Here is a 19,784-nt window from a genome sequence, read left to right as displayed (position 1 = left end):
TGGGTGATTGCTCGTTGCAAGAGGTAGACAATAGATGTCGGGGGAAGGAATTGCAGATATTCAGAAGATGTTGCGACTATGTGCACATCCATAAAAATTTTTTTTAGGTGCAAGACAAAAAGTGCGAATATAGAACAAAGGAGCGAGGTCTGCACACTGAAATGCTCCCAAAACTAATTTATTTGGCGGCAATGCTTTGATCAATCAGATCTCCCTCAGCGTTTCAGTGTGCAGACCTCACTCCTTTGTTAAGGAATTACACATAACCATCAGGCTTTGCTATGACTGTAAGACAATCTTGAGAAGTTAAAAAAAAAATTCCATGGGTGTGTAAGAACAAATTTGTACGCACAAATGATAGGTACCTATCTTGTCATCACTGATTACGGAGGCAGAAATAGTGGTGGTGGTGGTGGGGGGGGTACTGTATGGTACACAAGGTCAACTGACCTCTAGTAAAAGTATGTCCTAGAGATTGCTGCTATGTCCTAGAGATTGCTGCATATTGTTTTACATTCCTTAGGCCCATAACTGAGAACCTCTATGGTTAGTTGCGATTGTTCCCTTAATCCCGGTTTATCTGCAGTGAAACAAACCTATACTATCAGATTGCATGTGTAAATCGATGCGTGTGATTCATTCACACTCCCGGCCAGAATCAATGTTGCGATCAATTCAGTTGTTATTGTGATTATTTTTCCAAGGATGCAAGATGGGATGTAACTAACACACAAGTTGGTAACTGCATCATTACTCTATAGTACAAGACCACACCACCCTGGATAAGATGAATAAGATTTTACAAACAAAAAGCATGGGATGCCGGATGAAGTATATTCCAGTATTGATGTGACGAGATGCAGACAAGTAGATGGTGATCATCTTTCTTGAAAACAGCAATGTGATCATCTTTCTTGAAAACAACAATGTAATGTTTAAATTCCTTTATGAACTTACCTAACTTTCTTGGAAAAAGGTATCTAACTCAAATTGTTTCAAAAATGCTGCTCTAGCTGGCTATTCAAAGAAGAATTGCACTCTTTGGATAGTTTGCAAATTATATTAAATTTCACATACTATCTAATTCAGTTTTCTCATCTTAATACTTGGTACACAACCTACAGTATTTACAAAGGAGTCCATGATTCCTTGTGTTTCCTGGGTTCAGATTGTCATGCGACAATTACTATTGTATGCATCATTTCTTTTTGATTACTCATGGTCAGAATTGATTTTTTCTTCAGCTGCTACATCTGCTGGGATTATTTGTAGAGCTGTTATCGTGCTCAGCCAGAACAATAGAAAGAGGCGATCCCTTGGGATGAAGTGCCACATATTGGGCAATCCTTGCTTGAGACAACACCCGGAAAAACATTCTGAAATTATTGAAAACAAACAACATGAAATCCACATTGCTGAGTTGCCCATGACAGGCTCCCACCTGAGGGTCTGGGGCTGCCTTGAGGGGGGGTCATCATGTGGCCTCCCTGGTAGTACATGGCTCTGAGTTTTAAGGCCTGTTCCTGTGTCGGTTCTCTCCACTAAAAAGATGTAATGGAGTGAAGCCATGGGGAGGGAATTTGGGTTTGAACAGCCCCCGAAATATTTTGGACAGTTCCAAATTAGAAATTCTTGAGCATGGGCGTACGCGTAGTGTGGCGGTCTATTCTGTTGCCTATCAAACACGGGGATCGCTGGTGCGAATCCCTGTGTTACCTCCGGCTTGGTCGGGCGTCCCTACAGACACAATTGGCCATGTCCGTGGGTGGGAAGCTGGATGTGGGTATGTGTCCTGGTCACTGCACTAGCGCCTCCTCTGGTCAGTTTGGGTGCCTGTGGCAGGGAGGGGAAACTGGGGGGAATAGCATGATCATCCCACGCACTACGTCCCCCTGGCGAAACTCTTCACTGTCAGGTGAAAAGAAGCGGCTGGCGATTCCACATGTATCGGGGGAGACATGTGGTAGTCTGCAGCCCTCGCTGGATTGGCAGAGGGGGTGGAACAGCGACTGGGACAGCTCGGAGAGTTGGGGGGGGGGGTTGTGGGGTGGTGATTGGCGGAAGTAAAAGACCATAGTGGAACAGGTTCTTTTTGACATTACTAATGGCAACCATCGATTCAGCTGGCAGAGTGATGTTTCTAATCCAGCTGGACATACTTTACTGAAGGAATTACAAATCGGAGCAGCAGCAATGTGACATTTCTGAACGACCCCAGACCACTTTACAGTCATCCAATATAGGAAAAAAGACGTTGAGCATTTTTCAGTCACTCCAAGTATGGTTTAGGCGTTATGCCCAACTGACTTGTTCACCTTTGCGATCTAATAGGAGTGACTGGTAAGAAATGGAAGGAAACTACAACGAAAAAGCCTTTTTGACCACAGTTGGTCTTCATCAGGCTTGAAAGTGCAAGAAGGATCTCATGCCAATACATAAGGTGACCAATGAGATATCAGCACATTGTATGTCAGGGACCAAGTAAAAAAGGCAAAACGACAAAAGTGTAAAAAGAAAAAAAAATGCTTTAATAAAGTTGAAAAATTGATAGCAAGTGACAAAAGTACATAAATCCTAATATGGTGTAAGAAAATTGAAACAGTAGTTAGAAAAATTAGGGCCCAACTAAAAGGAGGTCAACTAAGCAATAAATACAATAAAGCTTCAACCTAACACAACATAACCAAATGGACCTAAACTTCCAAATGACACACAAGGAGGTTACATACACACGTGGACAAGCAGACACCCTTCTTCCATCTCCATGTTGGCTTCTCCCACTTCCTGGGGGAAGGCCATCTCTCCAAGGCTTCAGGCCTTTTGCCAGAGGAGCTCAGTGTAAAGTTCTCAAAATCAAACTCTAAAACAGCAATGCAATGGTTAAATTCCTTTATGAACTTACTGTAGAGGAGCTCAAGCAGGAGTCGTGACAACTTTCTCTTTCGGCTACACAACGTGCACCATTTATTCCTTCAGCATTACAACAACAACAAAAACCCGCACAGCGGAAGTATACCACTGTAAACCCGAACCGAGAAAACAGCAGCTGTAAACCAACGTTCCTACTAGCTCAATAAGGGGAATTATGTATCCCCATAACCACTACACACGTCCTCCCAGAATTCGCCTTAATACGAAAAGTCAGTGTGGCGAGGGGGGCGGATCTCTCTGCCCCAACGGCTCTGCTGAACAGGGGCTGGGGGCTGGTTAACCGCAGGTAAAGCAGCAGAGTCCTCACAGCTGGACCGGGGAAAGGGAGGGGCTGGGGAAGCAGGGGGTGGCTCGCTGGGGGAGGGGGGTAGGGCCGGGGGGTGCCCCCGCCGTGGGGGCAGGGCAAGACCAACAGGGCGGTTTAAGTCCAGGTGAGCAGGCTTGAGGCGGTCCACAGAAACCCGCTCCAGCCTGCTGCCAACCTCTACCACAAAGTGCTTATCTCCAGTGTCCCGTACCCGAAATGGGCCGTTGTAGGGTGGCTGCAGGGGACCGCGGTGCGCGTCGTGACGGATGAAAACATATTCCGCCGACCGCAGCTCCGTGGGGACGTAGGACTGAGAGCTGCCATGCTGAGAAGTGGGGACCGGTGCAAAAGCCTTGGCTTCCTCCTGCAGCGCAGTCCATTGGCAGCTGGCGGACCAGGGAGCTGTGGCGGTGGGAAGGAAACCCCCCGGGACCCGAAGTGGCTGTCCGTAGACCAGTTCGGCGGATGAGGACTGGAGGTCCTCCTTGGGGGCTGTCCTGAGCCCAAGCATGACCCAAGGCAGTTTGTCGACCCAGCGGTCGTCCTTGAGGGTAGCCCGCAATGCAGCCTTCATCGAGCGATGGAACCTCTCGACCAATCCATTAGCTTGAGGGTGATACGCTGTGGTGCGATGGAGCCTCACCCCTAAACCCGTGGCGATGTCCTCCCAGAGCGCTGACGTGAATTGCGGCCCTCTGTCCGAGGAGAGGTCAGATGGGGTGCCAAAGCGGGCGACCCAGGTTCCGATGAATGCTCGGGCAACCTCAGGCGCTGTCGTGGACGAAAGCAGGACGGCCTCTGGCCATCGCGTGGTCCTGTCGACCATGGTGAGCAGGTATGTGAAACCATGGGAGGGGGGTAGGGGGCCTACCAGGTCCACATTCACATGGTCGAACCTCCTCTCAGGTACCGTGAAAGGTATCAGGGGCGCTTTGACGTGACGGAGCACTTAGGAGCGTTGGCACTCCACACAGGTGTCAGCCCAGTCCCTCACATCCTTTTTGAGTCCATGCCAGACAAATTTTGCCGCCACCAACCTCTGTGAAGGCTTTCTGCCAGGGTGAGACAGCCCATGGACTGCGGCGAAGACCCGCCACCTCCAAGCAGTCGGAATGACGGGTCGGGGCTGACCCGTAGAGACGTCGCACAGGAGCATGGCGCCGGCATCGTCGAAAGCCACATCCTCCAACTGCAGCCCTGTGACGGCGGTCCTGCATGCCTGCACACCTGGGCCGGCAGCCTAATCAGCCGCCATCTGGCTGTAGTCGAGTCCCAAATGGGCGGCACCAGCGATGGCCCGGGAGAGACAGTCGGCGACCGGGTTGGACTTCCCAGCGACATGCCTCACGTCGGTGGTAAACTCTGAGATGTAGGCCAACTGTCGCTGCTGGCGGGCTGATCACGGCTCTGCCACCTTGGCCATCGCGAACACCAGTGGTTTGTGATCGACGAAAGCCGTGAACTGATGGCCCTCTAGTAGTTAACGAAAGTGCCTAACAGCGAGGAAAAGGCCAAGCAGCTCATGATCAAAGGTGCTCTATTTGCGTTCTCTCAGATTCAACTGCCGGCTGAAGAAGGCAAGCGGCTGCCACGCGCCGCTCACCCACTGCTCGTAAACCGCGCCGACAGCGTAGTCCGAAGCATCTGTCATGATGGCGATGGGCGCTCCAGACACAGGGTGTGCCAGCATCGCCGTGTCAGCCAGGGCGGCCTTCACATCCTTAAAAGCCTTGTTCTTCTCTGCAGACCAGTCCACGGCGTGTTTGGGGGCTGTGCCCTTCAGAGCCTCATATAGGGGGCGGAGGAGATAGGCAGCCCGGGGGATGAACCGGTGGTAGAAGGACACCATGCCAATGAACTCCCGGAGGGACTGGGCCGTGTGTGGGCGTGGAAAGTCTGCGACGGCCTCCACCTTAGATGGAAGGTACACAGGTACACAAAGAGGAAAGTCAGGTCCCACAACACTGAGTCCATGAGGCGTTGGAAGGACTGCGCAGTGTTCTTGAGCCCAAATGGCATGCGCAGGAACTCGAACAGTCCGAACGGAGTTGTCACAGCCGTTTTGGGGACATCAGCGGGATGGACGAGCACCTGGTGGTATCCACGGACGAGGTCCACCTTGGAAAAGATCACTTTCCCTGCCAGGTGGGCGGAGAAATCTTGGATGTGAGGGACCGGGTAGTGGTCCGGTGTTGTTGCGTCATTGAGCTGATGGTAGTCACCACATGGACACCACCCACCGCCAGGCTTAGGCACTATGTGGAGGGGTGAAGCCCACGGGCTGCTGGAGCGACGGATGATGCCGAGGCGCTCCATGTGCTTAAACTCCGCCTTGGCGACAGAGAGCTTGGTCGGGTCGAGGCGCTGAGCTCGGGCGTGCACCGGCGGGCCAGTGGTGACGATGTGGTGCTCAACCCCATGTTTGGTCGTAGATGACGAGAATGTGGGCTGAGTGAGGTCAGGGAACTCAGAGAGAATATGGAGAAACACGTCCTCGTTGGAGAGCATGCTGGACAGCCTGACGGAGCCTGTATCGCTGAGTGCACACGCGTGTGAAGCGAAGGTGAAGGCGTCAATCAGGCGTCGATTCCTGACGTCCACCAGCAGCCCATGAGCACAAAGGAAATCTGCACCGAGGAGGGGAAATGCCACGTCGGCGGTGACAAAATCCCAGCTGAACCGCTGTCCGTTAAAACACATGGCGATGTGCCTCGTGCCGTACGTACGGATAGAGCTGCCGTTAGCAGCTTCCATGGGAGGGCCGTGAGCGCTCGACAGGGCGTCCACACTCGATGCAGGTACGACACTCCTCTGCGCCCCAGTGGCGCATAGGAAACGCCGCCCCGAGATGGAGTCTTGCAGGAAAAGTAGCCTGTTGTCCTCCACGCCGACGCCCATGGCCACTAGTGAGCGCCGGCCTTGGCGTTTCCCGACGAGCTGAAATTGCACGGGGAGCTGCACTTTTTCGCCTTGGCCCAGAACTTTGCATGGTAAAAGCACAGGCTGGGCTCCTGCGGCCGACCGGAGGTTGCCGCGGCGACCACCGTGGAATCACCAGGTGGTGGCGTGTGGGGGTGGGCAGGGGTGAGCGCGGACGCGCAGTGCTGCTGTTGGCTGGCCAGGAAGAACTTGTCCGCTTCTTCAGCTAGCTTGCGGCAATCGGTAATGCTGGTGTTAGCCAAAGCGGCCCGCACCTGAGCAGTCAGTTGTCGCAGAAACAGTTGGACAAAGAGGAATTCAGGTGTGTGCGCCGGTCCCAGCAGATTCAGCATTTTGTCCATGAGCTCGGATGGCTTGCTGTCACCCAAGCCTTGCAGAGACGGTGGGCCTTCTCGGCGTCGGAAAGTTCAAAAATCTTCAAGAGGTGATCTTTGAGCCCCTTGTATTTGTCTGCCGCCGGAGGATTTGTAAGGAGACTCACCGCTCTAGTTGCAGTCGAACACCCGAGCGCCGATACCACGTAGTAGTATTTAGTAGCAACATCCGTTGTTTTGCGGATAGCAAACTGCTTCCGCCTGGGCGAACCATGTCGTTGCCGATGACTCCCAGAACTCTGGCAATTTGAGAGAAACCACGTTGATTTCGTCAACCATGTTCGTTTGAAAGATTGTCTCTGATAACTACCAAGAGACAAACGTCGGGGTCACCAGTGTAGAGGAGCTCAAGCAGGAGTCGTGACAACTTTCTCTTTCGGCTACACAACGTGCACCATTTATTCCTTTCACCATTACAACAACAAAAACCCGCGCAGCGGAAGTGCACCACTGTAAACCCGAACCGAGAAAACAGCAGCTGTAAACTAACGTTCCTACTAGCACAATAAGGGGAATTATGTATCCCCATAACCACTACATTACTTTACTTAGCAATCACAACAATCTAAGCAATCCCGCATTTTCCAGGATTTCTTCTTTCTGTCAACCCACAACCGCTCACAACAAAATGAACTAAGTGTTCCCCTCAATGAATAAAATAAAAACATGAAATTACAACATGAGCCATCACATGCATTATATACCATAAACATTACACTCAGGGGTCATCAACCTGTCTGTATACGGACAAACGTGTCCGTGGCAAGACTTGTCTGTGTCCGTGGCAAAAAAAAAAAAAAAGAGAAAAAAAGTTTATTTTTTTCCATGATAATATAAATTGACAATACAGTGGCTCTTTCTCTGGATTTGTTTGCAGACCCTGGCGAAGTGGTTCTTTCTGCCACACTTTCGATGTAGCTGTAGCAGGAGTAATGTCTTAAAAAACCTTTCCAGAGGAAATAGTTAGTATAATAAGTGTTGTTGTGTAATCATATTGTAAAAAAAATATTTGTAAATATAACTTTTGGTTTCATAATATTTTGGGTAATAATGACACCTAGTGTTCAGATAAGCGAGCTACGCTGAATGGGCAAGATACTGGTCAGGTGCTCAGTTGACTAATTTAAGAGGACATGCGTACATTGCCGGAACCATCGGAAGTTACACACCGAGTAGTGTCTGTAAAAAAGAAGAGTGCGACATTGAAAAGAGAGCAATGACTCCTAAATTTCTGGTCAGAAGGCGCACACGGTATGTGATTGTTTGTTAACCATTCTACCTTTGTGTAATTCATTTGTTTCACAAGTTAACGTGAATGCAAGTTTCAAGAGGGCACTGATGCTAGTTTTAGTTGGTAAAGCTACATGGCTAACTAAATGATCATGGACACGAAAAGGGATTTTGCTAAGAAATGGCTATTGGCCAACAGAGACTAATTTTGCACGGATAATATGACAAAATGTAATATTTATTTCATTTCAGTTTTTCACGGTGTTTGAAGTTGTGAAAGAAGACACTAAAACACTTGTCAGACATCAGTGGGAATGTAGTTTTGTCTGTACCAGAAGAAAAACGTTTGGAGTCGTTACACCGTGTATCCCGCCGGAGCTTCAATTTCGATGACACAAAACCAATACATTCCTTCTGGTTTTCCATTCCTGGTCCCTCAAGAAAGTCCCACTGTTAACCACAGCACACTAGCTAACCTCGCCAGGTCGGCTAGCATCAGACCCGAAAAAATTATCTCACCATCGGGTTATTTAACATCCGCTCGATAACCAACAAGGGGCTCTGTAAAATGTCCGTAGACGCCTTGTCTTACTGACATAAGAATAATTCAAGAACGAGCCGACTTCGTAGGTTCTTAACTGTGTAGCTTTTACTAGCGTTCATCCGACATACAACCTTCATCACATGCGCGTCTCACTTCCTGTATACGTCACACGCACTGCACGTACACCCGTGAGTAGGTCAAGTTAAACACGTGATCTTTCATTCATTACATCTCCCCCTCTAAGATGATTTTCTAACCTGTATATCACCCCCCTTTTCACAAAAAAAATAAAAAATCCCCCACAGTACACAAGTCCATACGCCTCACAAATCCAGCCGGATTGCAGGCTTGCTCACCCTGCCAGAGCGAGTAACATGTGGTGTGGAAGTTGGCCTTTCTGCTGCTCGGGACTCATCCATGTTTCCACTCTCCCCTGGAGTGACATGGTCAGGATCCCTGCTGACAAAGGTGAGTGTTTTAGGTGTGGCCAACAGGTGGCGCCTGTTCCTTCTGTAATGTTCACCTTGAGCTGTCTCCACTATGTAGGATCTGGGAGTGGAGCTCTGACTGTGAACAACTGCTGGCATTGTCCATGTTTTCTGTCCATCAAGTTTGGTGAGTACTGCGTCACCCGAGTTCAGTGGGCGCAGTGTCCGCACGCCGTTCCTGCGGTTGTAGTAGAAAGCCTGCCTCGATTTGGCTGCGGCGTCAGCGGTTTTGATCAGTTCCTCTTTAGGCCAGGCCGGTTTCAGGTTATGCTGCAATGTGGGTAAGGTGGTTCTGAGTCTCCTACCCATGAGCAATTCCGCTGGACTGGCTCCAGTGGAAGAAGAGGGTGTAGCTCTGTATGTCAACAGGGCGAGGAGAGGGTCTTCCTGCCTTAATATGCTTTTGGCTATCTGAACAGCCCTCTCTGCCTGTCCATTACTCTGGGGGTAGTGTGGGCTTGAAGTCACATGGATGAAATCATAATCCTCACTGAACCTCCTCATCTCTTCTGAAACTAGCTGTGGCCCATTATCACTAACTACAATTTCAGGGATACCAAAACGTGCAAATGTAGCCTTCAGCCTAGCTACAACCTGACTGCTAGTAGTTGTTGGTAGATTTAGGATCTCCAAAAACCTGGAATAATAGTCAGACACTATCAAGTAGTTTTGCTTTTTGTACTCACACAGGTCTATGCCAACTTTCTGCCATGGTCTGGATGGGAGCTCACTTGACATTAAAGGCTCTTTTCTCTGTGTGTTCTTGTGTTCTCTGCAGAATTGACATTGCTGTATCTTTGTTGTAATGTGCTCTGTCATTTTGGGCCACCACACTGACTGGCTAGCTCTCTCTCTGCACTTAACTATCCCCTGGTGCCCGTCGTGTATTCTGTCTAAGATCACCTCCCTCATCTCTGTGGGAATGACGATACGACTGCCTCTGATGACTAAACCATCTACCGCAGATAACTCCCCTCTCACCTGATAAAAGTCTCTGACTGTCTCCGGCACTTTATCGACATACTCAGGCCAGCCGTGTCTGATGAAGCCCAACACTGTCTGGAGCTGCAGATCCCCATCCGTGCTCTGTTTTATCTCCTGCATCCTTTGAGGTGTGGCAGGCACCTGGCACACGATGGCATCAATGTGCGCTGCAACATCATCATGAGAAGCACCATCTCCGTAGCGCTGCTCTGGGCCTCTGGAGAGTGCATCAGCCACAGCTAAAGTTTTGCCTGGTGCGTATTCAGCCACTGCATTGAAACGCATCAGCCTCATTAACAGTCTCTGGCACCTAATGGGCACATTATCCAAGTCTTTGCTGTTCATGAGAGGCACTAGTGGTTTATGATCGGTGACAAGTCTGAAATTGTCAAGCCCAAACAGGTACTTCTCGAACCTTTCACATGCCCAGACGCTGGCTAAGCACTCTTTCTCGATCTGTGCGTACCTTGTCTCTGCGTCACTCAGCCGTCGGGAGCAGTAGGCCACGGGCTTCCAGTGTTCCCCGTGCTGCTGGAGCAGAACGCCTCCCAGCCCGTAGCTGCTGGCATCTGCTGACACCACCGTAGCCTTAGTGACGTCATAAAAGGTGAGTACCGGGGCGGTGGCGAGTGCTGCTTTAAGGTCTTGGAATGCTGTGTTCTGTGCAGGTCCCCACAGCCACTCTGTCGTTGCTTTAAGCAGTCCATAAAGCGGCTGACCTACAGTGGACAGCTCTGGGACGTATTTTGCCAAATAGTTCACCATCCCGAGGAACCTCTTGAGTTCCGTCACGTTCTGGGGCTGAGGAAAGTTCTCTATTCCGGCCACTTTGTCCGGGTCAGGTCTGATGCCTGCCTCGTTGATGATATGACCAAGGAAGCGGACTTGTTTCTGTTTGAACTTGCATTTCGCTTGGTTCAGTTTGAGACCTGCTGTTTCAATGACCCCCAGCGCCTCTGCTAGGCGCCGGTCATGGATTTCCTCAGTCTCTCCATGTATAAGGATGTCATCCATGTACACCTCTGTGCCCTCTAGCCCGGTCAGAGTTTCCGCCATCTTTCTCTGGAAAATCTCTGGAGCACTTGTTATACCAAATGGAAGGCGGCAGAAAGCATACCTCCCAAATGGGGTGATGAAAGTGGTGAGCCCCCTGCTGTCTTCATGCAAGGGGATCTGGTAAAACCCACTTGCTGCATCCAACGTTGTGAAGAACTTTGACCCTGCGAGCCTTGGCATTATTTCCTCCATAGTGGGCAGCACGTATTTCTCACGTTTCACCGCTCGATTCAGCCTCCTGAGGTCAGCGCAGCAGCGAACCTCTTTCTTGTTCGGTTTCAGCACCGGCACCATAGCGGCGCACCATTCTGTGGGCTGAGTCACTTTTTCAATAATGCCCTCATTTTCCATGCGCTGCAGTTCTTTCTTAACCAGTGGTACAAGTGGCAGCGGTATCCGTCTGGCTGTATGCACCGCGTATGGCTGGGCACCCTCCACCAGAGCTATTTTCACTGGGTCTGTTTTCAGCAGTCCACTTGAACCGAAAACTCCACTGACCTCATTCATCCGCTTCACTAGACCCATCTCCACTGCCTCTGGACGACTCAGCAGACAGCTGCCTCTCCCCTTGATCACATACACTGGAAAGGAGTATTGTTTCTCCTTGTATTTGGTTGTGGCTTGAAACTGTCCTATGCAGCTGATGTTTCCACCTGGGCTTATGAAGCATGTGTCAGGAGGTCCCAGTTTTATGTTTGGCTTCAGCTTTTTAAATGTCCCTTGGTTGATAACAGTAGCGTCAGCCCCCGTGTCAATTTTAAAGGTTATTGGTACATCACTTATTGTTAAACTAACAGTCCAATCTTCCTGACTGCTCTCTTTGCCAACTTCTCCCAGAAAGTACAGCTGTTTAACCTCTTCAGTGACTTCTCTCACCGCTTTAGAGTGACATACACGCTCCCAATGTCCCTTTTTATGACACTTGTTGCACTTACTGTTCGTTGCAGGGCACTTCCGCTCATCGGTGTGCTGCGTCTTGCCGCACCTCCCTCATTCATCTACTTTGTTGGTTGCAGGTCTGCCGCCACCATGACGCTGTCCGCCCTTTTTGTTTTGGCGTTCGTCCCGCCATCGGACAACATTGACGTTAGCCAGCAGGGCCTCTGGTTGGTTAGCTTGGAGGCTGAGCTGCTTTGTTATTGCCTCCGCCTGGCGCACTTGTTCAATGACTTTCACCAGAGTAAGGTCCGCTGTGAGCTGGAACTGACGGGAGAGCACCTTGTCTTTTATGCCCACTACCAGACGATCTCTGATATGTTCATCCCTCTGGTCCCCAAACTCGCAGTGTTCAGACAACTCATACAATGTCCGGATGTACATCTCCGCTGTCTCTCCTGGCTGCTGGCTACGTTGATAGAAGCACGCCCTCTCATGTATGATGTTACGGCGGGGAATAAAGTAGTCGTCGAACCTTTTCAGTACGATATCATAGTCCACTTTATCACCCTCCGCCGCGAAGTCAAACGAGCTGAATATCTTTTCAGCCTCGCTGCCCATTGCATAAATCAGCGAACTCACTTGAATCTCCCCGTCGTCTTTATCCAGCTTTGTCGCGAGCCTGAAGCGCGAAAACCGTTGTCTCCACTCCGGCCATTCAACGGGGCAGTCAAACTTGAATTCACTCGGCGGATTAAACTTCGGCATGACCACTCGTGTTCAGATACACAGACTATTCTGACACCATGTAATGTCCGTAGACGCCTTGTCTTACTGACATAAGAATAATTCAAGAACGAGCCGACTTCGTAGGTTCTTAACTGTGTAGCTTTTACTAGCGTTCATCCGACATACAACCTTCATCACATGCGCGTCTCACTTCCTGTATACGTCACACGCACTGCACGTACACCCGTGAGTAGGTCAAGTTAAACACGTGACCTTTCATTCATTACAGGCTCCTACTTCATGATCTACTGAATGATCGTAAGTTTGATTTTTAATTTTTTTTATGCTTGACTGAGACGTGGCAACAACCCAATGACTTTTCACAATCAAATCAAACTATCCCTCCTGGGTTTGTGCAAATCCGTGACACTGGCGGGGCGGGGCGGGGGGGTGGCGGTGGCGGTGGCGTCGCCTTACTTTACAGTGAAAAGTGGAAAATGTCTTCCATAACTGTGACTGTGCATGTTTCATTCGAGTCCATTGCCCTACAAATCAATGGGCCAAGTCCTACTATACTACCCACTGTTTATCGACCACCGAAGCCCAACAACGATTTCTTAAACGAACTTTCTGTTTTTCTAATCTTCTTATGTTCCTTGTTCCCCAATGTAATATTGCTGGGTGATTTTAACATACACATGGACGATGTCAACCATACTCTCACATGCCTTGATAGTTTTGGATTACAGCAATATATTGATTTTCCTACGCACTCCAATGGACGCATACTTGATCTGATTTGCTGCTCTGGTGTAACTCCTCTTAATTGCAATGCATCTAATTTGCCCATTTCCGATGACAAGTTAGTGTCGTGCAATGTTAACAGTATCCAAAACAAGTTTGTCACGCTCCATCTCATTCCGTAACATTAAGAATATTGTAGTGAATTCGGGGGGCAACCACAGGAACCACCGTAGCCGGGACGTGAACCCGTATCTATCGCTAACCGCTCGAATAAAGGGTCCGACCTGTTAGCCAAGGACTAATGTGTGTACGTGTTACACTACCCCCCTCCTTCGGGAAGTGCGTCCATGCGCATCCCACTTCTGACACCAATGTAGCGAATTCGGGTGGCACGTTTAGATCATATCTCTCTTGCCCTTGGCCAAGCGCAAGGGGTCGGACCCTTTAGTCGACTGGTTAACGTAGTTGCCTGCGGTGTGGGAGCCCCAGGTTCGCGTCCTGGCTATGGCGATTCGTGGGGACGCGAATCTCTAATGAGGGGGGTAGTGTAACGTGCATGGATAAGTAGACACGTTAGCCCTTGGCTAACGGGTTGGACCCTTTAGTTGCATGGTTAGCGATGTCTCCCGCGGTGCGGGAGGTACGGGTTCGCGTCCCGGCTGTGGCGGTTCCTGTGGTTGCCCCCCGAATTTGCTATAATATTGATTTATCTGCTCTTTCTATTGGACTTGATAACCTTTCCAGCAAAGACAATTTATCCACCCCAGACGAACTGGTCTCTCATTACAATGACAGACTTTATAGTCTTTTACACGATCTTGCTCCTTTAAAAACCCGTCTGTTTCCGTTACCCATTCTGACCCTTGGTTATACCTGCACTATGCCAGCTTAAAGCTAAAGGCCGTTGCCTGTAATGCCTTTACATGAAAACTGGCCTTGTTGTTCATAAAGACATGTATGATGACCACATACTTCATTATAAGGAGCTCTGTCCAAAGCAGAGTGCCTGTCGAGGCGGCAGCCCAATCGGTGCCTATCGAGGCGGCAACCCAAGAACCCGCTGGTGGACACCGGTGGTGAGTGAAGCCATCAGGCTGAAGAAGGAGGCCTTTCAGACTTGGTTGGCCCAGGGGTCTCCTGAAGCAGCAGACAGGTACTGGGAGGCCAGAAGGGCTGCCGCTTCGGCGGTCGCAAAAGCAAAAACTCGGGTGTGGGAGGAATTCGGCGAGACTATGGGGGAGGACTTTCGGTTGGCCTCAAGGAAGTTCTGGCAAACCGACCGGCGACTCAAGAAGGGGAAGCAGGGCTTGACTCAAGCTGTGTTAGGCCAGGGAGGGGAACTGTTGACCCAGACTGGGGATGTTGTCAAGCGTTGGAAGGAACACTTTGAGGAGCTCTTGAACCTGATTAACTCATCCTCAGTGGAGGAGATAGAGTCTGAAGACTCAGGAGAAGCGCCACCCATATCCCTGGCACATGTCTCTGAGGTAGTTAAAAAGCTCCTCGGTGGCAAGGCGCCGGGTGTGGATGAGATTCGCCCTGAGATGCCAAAGGCTCTGGACATTGTTGGGCTGTCTTGGTTGACACACCTCTTCAGTGTCACGTGGAGGTCAGACACAGTACCTGTGGAGTGGCAGACTGGGGTGGTGGTTCCCATATTCAAAATGGGGGACCGGAGGGTGTGCTCCAATTATCAGCGCATCACATTGCTCAGCCTCCCTGGGAAAATCTACTCTAGGGTGCTCGAAAGGAGGCTCCAACCGATTGTCGAACCTCAGTTCCAGGAGGAACAATGCGGTTTCCTTCCTGGCCGTGGAACAATGGACCAACTCTTTACCCTTGCGGAAGTGCTGAGGGGGGCATGGTAGTTTAACCAGCCAGTCTACATGTGTTTTGTGGACTTGGAGAAGGCTTATGACTGTGTACCCTGGGGCACTCTGTGGGGGGTACTGCGGGAGTATGGGGTACCGGGGCAGTTGCTACAAGCCGTCCCGTCCTTGTATAACCAAAGTGAGAGCTGTGTCCGCATTCTTGGCACAAAGTCAAACACATTTTCGGTGGGTGTTGGACTCCACCAGGGCTGTCACTTGTCTCCGATTCTGTTTGTGATATTCATGGACAGGATCTCAAGGCGCAGCCAAGGTGAGGAGTGTGTCTGTTTTGGGAACCTCAGAATTGCATCTCTGCTCTTCACAGATGATGGGGTTTTGTTGACTTCATCAGAACGTGACCTCTGGTGCGCACTGGAGCGGTTTTTCAGCTGAGTGTGAAATGGCTGGGATGAGAGTTAGCACCTCCAAATCTGAGGCCATGGTTCTCTGCTAGAAAATGGTGGATTGCTCCCTCCGGGTTGGGGATGAGTTGTTGCCTCAAGTGAAGGAGTTCTAGTATCTCGGGGTCTTGTTCACGAGTGAGGGTGGGATGGAGCAGGAGATTGACAGGCGGATTCGTGCAGCATCAGCAGTAATGTGGACGTTGTACTGGACCATTGTGGCGAAGAAGGAGCTGAGCCGGAAGGCAAAGCTCTCAATTTACCAGTCAATCTTCCTTCCAATCCTCACCTATGGTCATGAGCTTTTGGTAGTGACCGAAAGGGTGAGATCGCAGATACAAGCGGCTGAAATGAGTTTCCTCCGTAGGGTGTCTGGGCTCAGCCTTAGTGATAGGGTGAGGAGCTAGGACATCTGGAGGGGGCTTGGAATAGAGCTGCTGCTCCTTCGCATCGAAAGGAGCCAGTTGAGATGGTTAGGGCATCTGATTAGGATGCCTCTTGGGTACATTCCTTTGGAGGTTTACGAGGCATGGCCAATTGGGAGGAGACCCCGGGGTAGACCCAGAACTTGCTGGAGGGACTACATGTCCAATCTGTCCTGGGAACGACTTGGGATCCCCCAGGAGGAGCTGGGGGGTGGTGCTGGGGAGAGGGATGACTGGAGTGGCCCACCTAGTTTGCTGCCATCACGACCCGACCCCGGAAAAGTGGCTGAAGATGAGATGAGATGTCCACAGCAAAACCGTCTTATTATGCAAATTTAATTAGATCAGGTGAAGGGAACACTAGAGCCCTGTTTTCCGTGGTAAACAACACTTTACCACCACCGGACACGCTTTCACTTCACCTGTATTCAATTGCTCAATATAACACCTTCATGACCTTTTTAATGCCAAAATTGACAATTCATCAGCGATTGACCTTGTTGAACAATATTACATACAGTTCCGCTTATTCACTCTTCTAGACATTGCAATTTCAGCCTCAATTCACTTCCTCACATGAAACGGTACTCTTCTGTGTGGTTGTGTAACTGGAGGAACATCATTCAATTTGCCCACCGTATGAAAAAGGTCAGCATACTCAGTGAGGAGATCATTTGCTGTATTCACTTCTCTCTGGTTTGAGGTTGTTGTGGAAATGTGTGAAGTGCGTTAGCAATTTTGATTAGTCCCAGTTGACTGGCAGTATCATAGCCAAGTAAACGGCCAATACTTCATTGTAGCACATGAAATGTCGCATTTGTGAACTGTGACTTGGATTCCACCAATGAGGTGAATTTTCCAGACAGGCAGTGGGTTGCATGAACATTAAGGGAAAATGGGGACTATGCATTTGGTGAGTGAGGGCTTATATCTCAATCTTTGAAAAGTGGTTTCATCAATAATATTCACAGTTGCCCTTGTATCAAGTGTCACTTTTTATAGTGCAGTCACTAACCTCGATCTTTGCATGTGGAAGTTTTGCCTTTGGTAGGAAAACTGTAAAGATACTCCTTAGAAGACTGTCTTCATTACTTGTTGCTTGAGATGTGATGCCACTGGTGTGTACATAATGCACTTCATGTCGACCTCTGATGCCGCCTTGTGGCCATTTAGAACGACAGCATTTTGCAAAATGTCCTTGTTTTCCACAAGCGTTGCATATTTTCCTCCGTGCCAGGTACGGTATTCCTTCACAATGGGGAAAGATACCAGAGCAGTTGTAACATATTTTCTTTACAGCTCCCCTACCCATATCTACAGCCAGAACAACCTGGGGTTTCCTTGAGCTGCATTTTGTTGTGTTTGCTCCATTCTCGATGGTTGAATCTCAGGAAGTGCCATGATTCGGTTCTGCCGAGTGAAAGGAGCTCAGTCAACGTCATCTCTGGTTTCTGTAGCGCTTGGCGCCACAGTTTATTACATGTGCATGTTTGAATGATCATAGTTTTGATCCCTTTCAACATCAGTAAAGTCACAGGTTGCTACTAATTGCCACAGTCATGTGTGAGAGGAGTCAATCTTGTTGTTTAGCTTGTCTGAATTTGTAAGTCTCATAGGCTATATTAATTTTAAGGGAGAAGTACTCACTCAGTTTGTCTTTTGCGCATTTATAGTCCTTTACTTTCTCGGTGTTGGTGAGCGTATCAAAGATGTCCTATACACCTCCCCCTGCAGAAGCATTGCACATTTTCTTGTATCATCCTTTATATCTAGAGCAATTACGAAGTTTTCAAAACGCCGTAACCACTTCTTCAAATGAACAGGTGACTTCTGATCGTCATTGACATCAAAAGCAGGGAATGATGGCAATACAGCAGCCATGTCTTTTTGGGGGCAAAAATTGAATCCTCATTGCCAGTGTAAAGTTCTCAAAATCAAAATCCAAAACAGCAATGTAATGTTTAAATTCCTTTATGAACTTACTTAACTAAACAACCACAACTATCTAAGCACATTTTCCGGGGTTTCTTCTTCTTTCTTTCAACCCACAACTGCTTGCAACAAAATGAACCAAATGCGCCCCTCAATAAATAAAATAAAAACATGAAATTACAACACGAGCCATCACGTGCATTATATACCATAAACATTACACTCGGGTCATCAACCTGTCTGTACATGGACAAACGTGTCCGTGGCAACACTTGTCTGTGTCCATGGCAAAAAAAAAAAAATATTGAGAAAAAAAAAGTTTATTTTTTTCCATGATAATATAAATTGTCAACATTTAGACAAGAAAATGATTGCAAGATTGCAAGCTAATGTTTTCTGAGACTCTTCTTCTTCTTCTTTCGGCTTGTCCCGTTTCCCAGGGGTCGCCACAGCGGATTTGATAATTTCCATTTGTACCCTGTGAGGGCAGAGCACCAATGGCAGTCGCCGTCAACCCGGGCCTCGACCGATCCGGCATGGTCTTGAGAATCCGCACAATAACTTTGCAACATTTTACGTCGGATGCCCTTCCTGACACAACCACTAACCCTATGGGTGGGGGGAAATGATTGCAATCTAAAGTTTTCCAAGACTGATAAATTAATTTGGCCACAGTATAACAGCAACCTAGGTTACATCTCATTAACAGTCAGGATGACATGTGCATTAATATTGTAATGACCACAAATAAGTAGACTCGCTAGACATTGGCTAACGGGTCGGACCCTTTAGTCGACTGGTTAACGTAGTCGCCCACGGTGCGGGGGACCCAGGTTTGCATCCTGGCTGCGGCGGTTCCCGAGCTGCCCCCAAATTCGCTCAATATGTAAAACTCATGCAATTGCACGCATTCTTCCACTGTGAGTCAGGTCGCTAACTAGATGGCTAGCTAGCCTAACTTTACAGCCCCCAAAAATGACCAAACGTTCTTCGTGGGAGAAATACTTTTTTGTTTTTTTGAGAGATGATGGGTTGATGGAGTGTATGAGGTGTGGTCAGATAATGAAACAGCTAAAGTCAATGGCAGCGAGGAACCACAGTGAGAAATGGTGCAATAAATGAACAACAATGGATGGTATGTCTCCTGTTGAAAAAGAGTGGTTTGCCAGCAAGGCAAAAGAGGGCAGGACGGGGCAAGCTAAGCTGATGACTAGCTTCGTCAGTCGAGAGAAAGTTTAACTGAAAAATTACCTCACTTTAGCTTTCGGACTTGCCAAAGCAAAACTGCCATTTACAGCGGGTGACACTTTCAAAGTAATTGCAAAAAAAAAAGTTAACCCGAAATCGTCTGCGTTCAGCAGGCTCCACAGCAGTGCTAGCTCTGTAGCCAGAAACACAAAAAAACAGGGAAGAAGTTAGCTAGTTAGCCAGCCTAACTAGTGAGGGGGGAGCCCCTTTTATGCATGTAATGTGCGATGAAAGCACCGACTGTACTGATAAGACCCAGTTATTTGTTTTCCAGATTTGTGGATATCAAGGCCAAAGATGTTTTTGAGCCTACTCGAAATCACAGAGAAATGTAGTGCTGACAACATTTGTAAGGCCATCTATTGTGGTTTATACTGATGAGGAGACTGGTGGGTAGTCCTTTTTATGAACTTTATTCAGGAACAAAGAACAACAACCGTGCATGCGTATCCTAACCGACTTCAGTTCTGATTACGTACATCTGCCTGAGAGCACGCCTACTGGCCTCTTGGCGTATTACCTATAGCAGTGGTTCTCAACCTTTTTGGGGTCCCGGACCCCCTGTGTATTTTTGATCTACCCTGAGGACCCCTCCACCTGATCTTGGGGGAGGGGGGTTGCAATTTGATAGAAACAGTAGAAACTGCATTTTAAATTGCATTATAGCATTTATTCACTCTTTGGGGCAATAATAAGAGCTTTCA

This window comes from Lampris incognitus, chromosome 2 (genome assembly GCF_029633865.1).
Source record: "Lampris incognitus isolate fLamInc1 chromosome 2, fLamInc1.hap2, whole genome shotgun sequence".
Lineage (NCBI taxonomy): Eukaryota > Metazoa > Chordata > Actinopteri > Lampriformes > Lampridae > Lampris > Lampris incognitus.
The sequence above is the reverse complement of the archived record's forward strand: the minus strand, read 5'-3'. Positions refer to the sequence as shown.